Source organism: Malus sylvestris, chromosome 4, assembly GCF_916048215.2.
Source record: "Malus sylvestris chromosome 4, drMalSylv7.2, whole genome shotgun sequence".
Taxonomy (NCBI): Eukaryota; Viridiplantae; Streptophyta; class Magnoliopsida; order Rosales; family Rosaceae; genus Malus; species Malus sylvestris.
In genome coordinates, this window is record NC_062263.1 from 13473898 (window position 1) to 13482001 (window position 8104).

The 8104-nt window shown below is 38.6% G+C and overlaps 1 long non-coding RNA gene across 3 annotated transcripts; it reads left to right on the forward strand.

Moving 5' to 3' along the window:
• Nucleotides 1–1246: 1246 nt before the first annotated feature.
• LOC126619473 (uncharacterized) lies at nucleotides 1247–3862 on the forward strand. Of its 3 annotated transcripts, XR_007622063.1 has the most exons (4): nucleotides 1249–1585; nucleotides 1669–1790; nucleotides 2553–2611; nucleotides 3474–3862. It is a non-coding gene; the product is annotated as an uncharacterized LOC126619473 (long non-coding RNA). The 3 variants fall into 3 exon arrangements; XR_007622062.1 differs by having other exon boundaries at nucleotides 1247–1585; nucleotides 2553–3862; XR_007622064.1 differs by lacking the exon at nucleotides 1249–1585 and having other exon boundaries at nucleotides 1611–1790; nucleotides 2553–3862.
• Nucleotides 3863–8104: the final 4242 nt, after the last annotated feature.

The window sequence follows — 8104 nt, forward strand, 5'->3', positions numbered from 1 at the left end:
GTTTCTGTTTTGTTTTCAATTTTCGTCCAAAACAAGTCCCCCTTTATTTTGAAGTCTTAGATTAGTTAGAATATGTTTTGATTTGTGTTTCTAAGTGTTTTGATTCAAGTTTTCACCCAAATTCGTCCAAGTTCTTGTTAGGTTCTCAAAACTGCCCAGAAAGTGGTTTTAGGCAGTTTTGAGTCATTAGGTTGCTGTTTTGAGTTTTATGTTTGTTCAAGTGTTTTAAACTTTAGTTTTGCATTCTTTGAGTCTAGTTTAGTGTTTTAAACTTTGTTTTTATGTTTTTAAGTCAGTTTTCAAGTGTTTAGCAATCCCTCCTAATCCCCGGTCTAGAACGATCCCTACTTACATCTTTACTACAATTTGACAAAAAGAGGGTTTAATTTGTGTGCTTATCTATTTCGCATCAATGAGCTTCAAGGGTAATGAATCTCTAAAACCTTCTTTCTCTTTAATGTTGTTAAAGAGTCTTGTGGTTCACCGTTCACTAGGCTTTGAAAGTCATGGGTTTTAGAATTGTTTTTGAATGCATGCCTACTTTAATGTGTTAATAGTTTGCATATGTGTTCAAATATTCTCACATGTTCTTAGCTAGGACAAATTTTTTCCTTCAAGTGGTATCAAGAGCCTAGGTCTAGTTTATGGTGAATCCTTTTGGGTTTTGTGTTTTTTCATGGTTTGTGATTTAAATGTTGTAAATGTTACAAGCTTTGTTCTTGCTTTTGAATATAAATTTTGCTTGAAAATTTAGCATCTCAAATGTTGTAGATGTAGTGCATTTAAGCATGAATATTGGAACTAAAATTTGGTGCCATGTATGTTGGGAAATTCGGCCAAATCCAAAGGGTGGATTTTTGGGTTCATGTTTGTCTTGTTAAAAGAGTTTTAAAGTGACTTTTGGAACCCCTAAGTACCCTAGGATGTTAACCCTCTTTTGTGTAGTGAAAATTTGAGTTTTATTGTGTGAAAACATTCATGGAGCTCTTATGAGCTTTCATGTGTGTTCTTCTTCAATATTCTTGATGTTCTTACCAAGAACAAAAAGTTTTGGAGTTTTGATTCAAAATGTTTGGTGTTTTTCATAAAGTTTTGGTTTATAATTAATTGGTGATGGATGATTTATGTCTTTATTGTTTGACAAAACATTTTCTTACAACCTATGTCACAACCCGTCCCGGAGATACATTTGACGGGAATGTGAAATGACGGATTTACCCTTAGCGGTTATTAAGGTACGTGTGTGTGATATGTTTGAACATTTCATGGTTCCTAAGTTTTTGGAAAATTAATTAAATTGGATTAAAGGTTGATTTAAAATTTGGTATGTATTTTTGTGTGGTTAAGGAATTAAAAGACTTGGAATTTTGGTGGGTTTTGTTGGACCACACAACACACACACGGGTCAACCTCAACCCTTTCCTTCCCCCGTGCTGCCTCTCTCCTTCCTCACGGCTTTCTCTCACTCTTTCACTCTCGACTTGTACGGACACACTCACCACCAAGCCTACAAGCACGGATCGAAGGTTGTGAAGGTACCATCGTGCTCGTGAGGACTATACGAACTCAACCACACCTATTTCAGGTAAGAAATCTTTCGATTTCACATCGAAATCCCAAGCACCGATTTTGGCACTGTTCATGAACTTTTTGTTGGTTGATTTTTAGGACAATCCAAGCTCATAGTGAGCTTAGTGAGGTCCCAAGGAAGCTTGGAGTGCTTCGTTGGAAGGATTTGGACGTCGGGATCACGAGGGTTAAGTTTGGCCGGTTTTGCTTGGATTTTTCCGGTGAGATTTAGTTGTTTTTTTAAGCTTAAAAGTAGTATATTGTGATTCTACATGTTGAGGGCTTTAAATTGATATATTATACGAAGAAAATGGTTGAGAAACGAAGGAGAACAAGGCATTTGAAAAATGCCCAGAATCCGGCCACCGGAGAAAAACCAGTCCGGCGAACTCGCGAGGAAGAAGGTGCGCGTGGGCGCGCGTGGACCCGTGCCTTCCTTGGAGCGTGGGGGCGCGTGCCACAGTAAAAAATTATTTAAAAAAATTGTCGACGTCCGTGACGTCGAGTAGGTCAATGTGGTATATTCATATACCCAAATTGAGCACCGTATGAGAAAGTTATTACGATTATTGGTTAGGTGCTTTAAATAACGTTTTATAGTTTTCGCATTTAGGTGAAAATGTGAATTGACGATCCGACCGTTGGATCGTCACCAAAATTTGATACGTTGTAATACGTAATATTTGAGGATTATTGGAACTTACGGATTGGGAATCCGAGTTACGGATCTTCCGGAATTGGAGTTGTAAGTTTATAAAATAAAATGTTAACCGTCACTTAGTTTTGGAAATTGACGGAGATCCGACCGTTGGATGGTAATGAAATTTCAGGATGTTGTCCTAGAGATATATTGTGGACTCTGGAAGTTATGGATTTAAAATCTGAGTTGCAGATCTTTCGGATCAATCTACGTAGTGACGTATTTTATATAAGTTATATTCTATCGATATGATTTCTGAGGTTGGATTTGATTATTGTTCTAGGCGGCGATCGTCATGACGCCTTGATGAGTTGTGCTAGGGAGTTGTAGGGCGAACTCCAGGTGAGTGGGCAGTTTTGTTTTCGTATTACCTATATACTATTGAGTTTTCCCAGAAATTGAATTTAAATGAAAGCATGATTTAAAATGCCATGGATAGATTTATATGAAAAGTATGATTTGAAATGCCATGCATAGAAGTATATGAAAAGCATGAATTGATATATGATGCATATATATATGTGAATTGGTGCTGTGGACGCACAGGTAAGTATCAGGTGAGTTTTATATTATTCATGTGCATTGTTGATGTGTATATTATGGATAGCTCATAACCTGCAATCATGGTGTTAGTGCTTATATTATTCACCACACCGCACGCTCGTCTTGGATCCAAGTAGGTGGATGTCGTATAGACCAAGTGAGGGTTCCGACATGCTAGTCGTATAGATTACTAGATGTGATTCCGACTAGTGGGTGACCTTAGATTATGTGCACAGATGATTGATGAGAGAAGCACTAGAGCGTATTATTACACCATCCATGTCGTACAGACTACTTCAGGTAGTTCCGACTTATCTGCAGTGTAGTGCCGTACAGGTCATCGAGGTGACTCCGGTTGGATTGGATGTTGAGCTATGGAATTAACCGTACAGGACCAACTGCAGGGTCTCCGGTTAATTCAACTTTTCACCTGTTACATTGATGCATCATTTATTTTGTTTTCGAAATTACAACATGGCATACTTTCGGGTTTTAAAGAAAAATTGATGATTCGAGATTTATGAAAAGTATTATGTTATTATACTATTTTCTGGGAAAAGTATACAGGTTTTACAGTGAGGGGTTAGAATTATTTTTGGCGAAATGTTTTTGAAAAGCTTGGTTTTACTGACCCACTCAATTTTGTTTTTCGCCCCTCCAGGTTCTTGATAGCAGAGTTTTGGTGGCCACGAGGAATCCAACGGTATTCTGACAGAAATCACAAAAGTAGGACTCACCCTCGAGGGTTTCCATTTTAATAATTGTATTTTAAAAGCTTCCGAACTGTGTAAATGGTTACGTCACTCTCATGTGGCGGCCAGCATGCCCTCCTTCGGGACGGGGTGTGTCAGTTGGTATCAGAGCCTAAGTTGCAATTCTGGACATCTTGAGAATTTCCTAGTGTCTTCTGTCAGAACGATACCGCCTCGTAGCGAGCCACGTAGTTCGGATGAACCTAATTTCCCTGATATAGTAGTTTGGGGGGAAATTATTGCCATTATGATTCAGTCTATTATCTAAAGGAACCTTTGAGACTGGTTATAAGTTAAATTTGAATCCCTTTAGGGATATGAATGACCTAAAGGAACAGATTGATGGCTTAATCACTTGGAAAAGACGTTTTGGGTTATGCAAGTAAAAAGAATCTTCCTTCTGACAGGTGGGTCGAGACGACTACCTGGTTGTGGGTTATGAATTTGTATCCTGGTGGAAACAGGAGTATTATTCGTTGTCACCGGTGGAAACAGCTGATTGAGAATTATTTAAGGAATTGTTAAAGAAAAGATTTATTCCTCCGGTATGTTATGATGGTAGTAAGCAAGAGTTTGCAAAGGTGAAACAAGGAAGATGACGACAAATGAGTATTATAGAAAGTTTTTAGACTTGCCTCGTTTCCATTTGGATATTGTTGCTAAGTTGGTTGAAGTGTTATGTTGTTTTAAGCTGGATAATAAGAAGAAGTGACGTTCTTTGGCGACCACTATCTATTGTACTGTCTATCAAGAGTTTACGAGATGTTGTTGAGGGTTGAGGACTCTGAGAACATGATCAGCGTGAGTAAAGAAGAATAAGAAAAGAATAGTGATTAGAGGAAAGACGATAAGTTTAAAGATCCGTCATATCAAGTACATAGAAAGACTCAGAGCTTCAAAAGAAGTGAAGTTAGAACTAATTCTTCCAGCTGAGATTTTAATGCCACTGGTCAGAGGCGAAGTGATAGATTTATTGGTGAGCCCAGATCTCAGAGATAAGGTGATTTGAATAAGAGAAATGTACCTTTGTACCGTATGTACAATATTAGACACTTTGGAGAGTGTGGGAATCAGTGAATGTGTTTATGTGGTTGGATGAGACATAGAAGTATGAATGGTCCTTAGAATCAGTTGTTACCCAGCAGTCTTCCCTGACACCATAGTATCGATCCAGCAGGGTTATGGACTTAGTAGTTTGGTCAGATTGGCGATGGGTACAGGGATAATTGATGAGTTATAAGTCCAGCCGTACAGGCCACAAGAGGTGGATCCGGCGAACATATTATTTGGAAAATTGAGGAGTAAGCCGTACAGGTCATTCTAGCTGACTCCGGCTGATATATTTCTTATTATGGACGATGTTGCCAAAGAGAGTAATGTTGGAGCACGATCGAGGCGTATTTATGTATTTCTAATGAAGAACAAGATGATAATATTACACCTTCAGGGTGTCCAGTGATGGTGGAAGAAGTAGTTATGCCAGTGAATCTTATCCTGTTAGACATTGTGGATTTCGATGTGATTTTAAGCACAGATTGGTTAGGTTATAATCTTGCCAATATGGATTATCAAAGGTTACTTTTGTGATTGAGCAAAGTGGATTGAGTTAGGCCATCATTTATGCTGTGAGAGCAAAGAGATTGTTATCGAAAGGCTGCCAATGATACTTAGCTCGTGTGGTGCTAAATGATGTGCTTCTAGTATTTTGGAAAATGTAAAGGTGGTTAGACATTTTCTCGATGTTTTCCCTGAGGAATTACCTGGATTGCCGTCGGGCGGAGATATAGAGTTTAATGTTGATTTGTATCCAGGTACCAATTTTATGCTAGAGATTGGTTTATGATGAGTTAAGAGAATTGGAAATTCGGTTACATGAATTAGTTGATAAAGGTTTTATTCAAAGTACATCACGTTGGGAGAACACCAGTTTATTTGTGAGGAAGATAATGGACATTAAGGCTATGTTTTAATTATAGGCAATTGAATCGGGTAATGATCAAGAACCGTTATCCATTGTTGCGTATTGATGATTGTTGATCAACCTAGAGGTCTGCGTATTTCCTAAGATTGACTTAAGGTCTGGTTGTTACTGATTGAAGAGTTAATGATAACGTTCCTAAGATTGTGTTCAGGACTCGTTGCGGTCATTATGAGTTTTAGTGATGTTATTCGGATTGATGGATTCTCTTGCTGTTTTATGAGATGATGGATGAAGTATTCCAGGAATGCATTGATAAGTTTGTTATTGTTTTCATTGACGATATTTTGGTATACTCTAAGCCTAGAGCAGAGCATGTTAGATATTTTAAGTTGATGTTACAAAGTTTGAGGGAACGTCGATTGTATGCTAAGTTTAGCAAATGCCAATGTTGGATGAATCAAGAAACATTTAGGAGATAAGTTATATTTGCTAAAGGTATTCAAGTGAATTTTTAAAAGGTAGCGGAAATTGAGAATTTGGAACAACCACGAACTGTGATTGAGATTCAAAGTTTTCTTAGTTTGGCAGGCTATCGTGGACGGTTCGTGAAAGATTTCTCAGTCATTGCTTTGCCATTGACGAGATTGACGAGAACAGAGGTTATGTTGGAGTGGGAGGATAATTGTGCGCAAAGGTTTCAACAGTTGAAGTATTTCCTCACTCATACGCGTATTTTAGCACTCCCAGAAGATAGCGGTAATTATGAGGTCTTTATTGATGCTTCTTTGGTTGGTCTTGGATAAGTGTTAATGCAGCAAGGTAGGGAGATTGCCTATGCTTCACGGCAATTGAAACTTCATGAAATGAATTACTCTACTCAATTTGGAGTTAGTAGCAATCATCTTTACTTGGAAGTTTTGGAGACATTACTTTTATAGTGAAAAGTGTAGGATTTTTATGAATCAAATGAGTCTCCCATGTCTGCTTACTCGGAGGTATTCTAATCTTAGGCAACGAAGGCAGATTGAGTTACTAAATAATTATGATTGCACGACCAGGGTGATCGTGAAATTGTTGCGACTGGTGCACTTGATAGGAAGGCTCCAGTAAGAATTAATGCTTTGCATGCTTGTTGTGTTTTCCCTTATTGCGGATTTGGGATCCTGGAGTGAAACTTAAGGTAAAAGTTGAGAAGAAGCTTTATTGACTAATTTTCAGGTTAGGCCAATTTTAGTTGATTGTATACTTGTTGCCCATAAAATTGACGAAGGAATTCAAGAATTAACCGAGGCAGAATTGGATGGTATGTTTATGCAAGAGAATGGGACGTATGTGCCAAATTATATGGAATTAAAGAAAGCAATTTTGACGATGTACACTGTTAAGCTTTTTGGGTATGTTGGTTACTTCTAAGTTTTGGATAGCGTACAGGAAGCTTGGTTACCAAGTTACCGTATAGTACAACTTATCGCCCTTAAATAGATGGTTAATCAGAGAACACTATCCAGACTTTGGAAGATATGCTGAGATTTTCAGTATTGCAATTGGTGACGCTTAGATTAAGCGGTTGGATTTGAGGGGAATTGCCTACATCTATAGCGTTCGTTCGAGCATGGGTATGAAACCATTTGAGGCACTTTTTGGTAAAGATTGTAGCACACCTTTGTGTTGGACAGAAGTGGTTAAAAGGGTTCTTGCGGGCCCTGAGGTTATGAATGAGTCTACTTGGAATGTTCGAGTGATTAATTTTAACTTGGAAAGCGGCCTGAGATCGCCAGAAAAGTTTAACAGACAAACATGCCACTGATCGAGTGTACAAGGTAAGTGATTGGATATTTATGAAGTTATCACCGTGGCGAGGTGTTGTTCGATTTGGAAAGAAAGGTAAGTTGAGTCCTAGGTACACCGGACCTTATCTGATCACCGAACGGGTCGGTGAAGATGTTTACAGGCTTGAATTGCCGTCAGAGTTGTCCAACGTACATAATGTGTTTCATGTTTCGGAGCTTCGACATTATGTTACAAATCCGTCGCATGTGATCCCTCTGCAACCCTTAGAGTTTAACCTAGATTTGTGTTACGAAGAGGAGCCGATGACGATACTTGATCGGAAAGATAAGGTTATAAGGAACAAGACGATGAGTTTGGTGAAGGTGTTGTGGAGGAACCATTCCGTAGAGGAAGCTACCTGGGAGACAGAAGATCGAATGAGAGAGATGTGCCCAAGGTTATTCTACGAGTATTAAATGGTTTATTTGGTTATGGGAATTTCGGGGACAAAATTCTATAAGGAGGGAAGATTGTCACAGCCCGTCCCGGAGATACATTTGACGGGAATGTGAAATGACGGATTTACCCTTAGCGGTTATTAAGGTACGTGTGTGTGATATGTTTGAACATTTCATGGTTCCTAAGTTTTTGGAAAATTAATTAAATTGGATTAAAGGTTGATTTAAAATTTGGTATGTATTTTTGTGTGGTTAAGGAATTAAAAGACTTGGAATTTTGGTGGGTTTTATTGGACCACACAACACACACACGGGTCAACCTCAACCCTTTCCTTCCCCCGTGCTGCCTCTCTCCTTCCTCACAGCTTTCTCTCACTCTTTCACTCTCGAT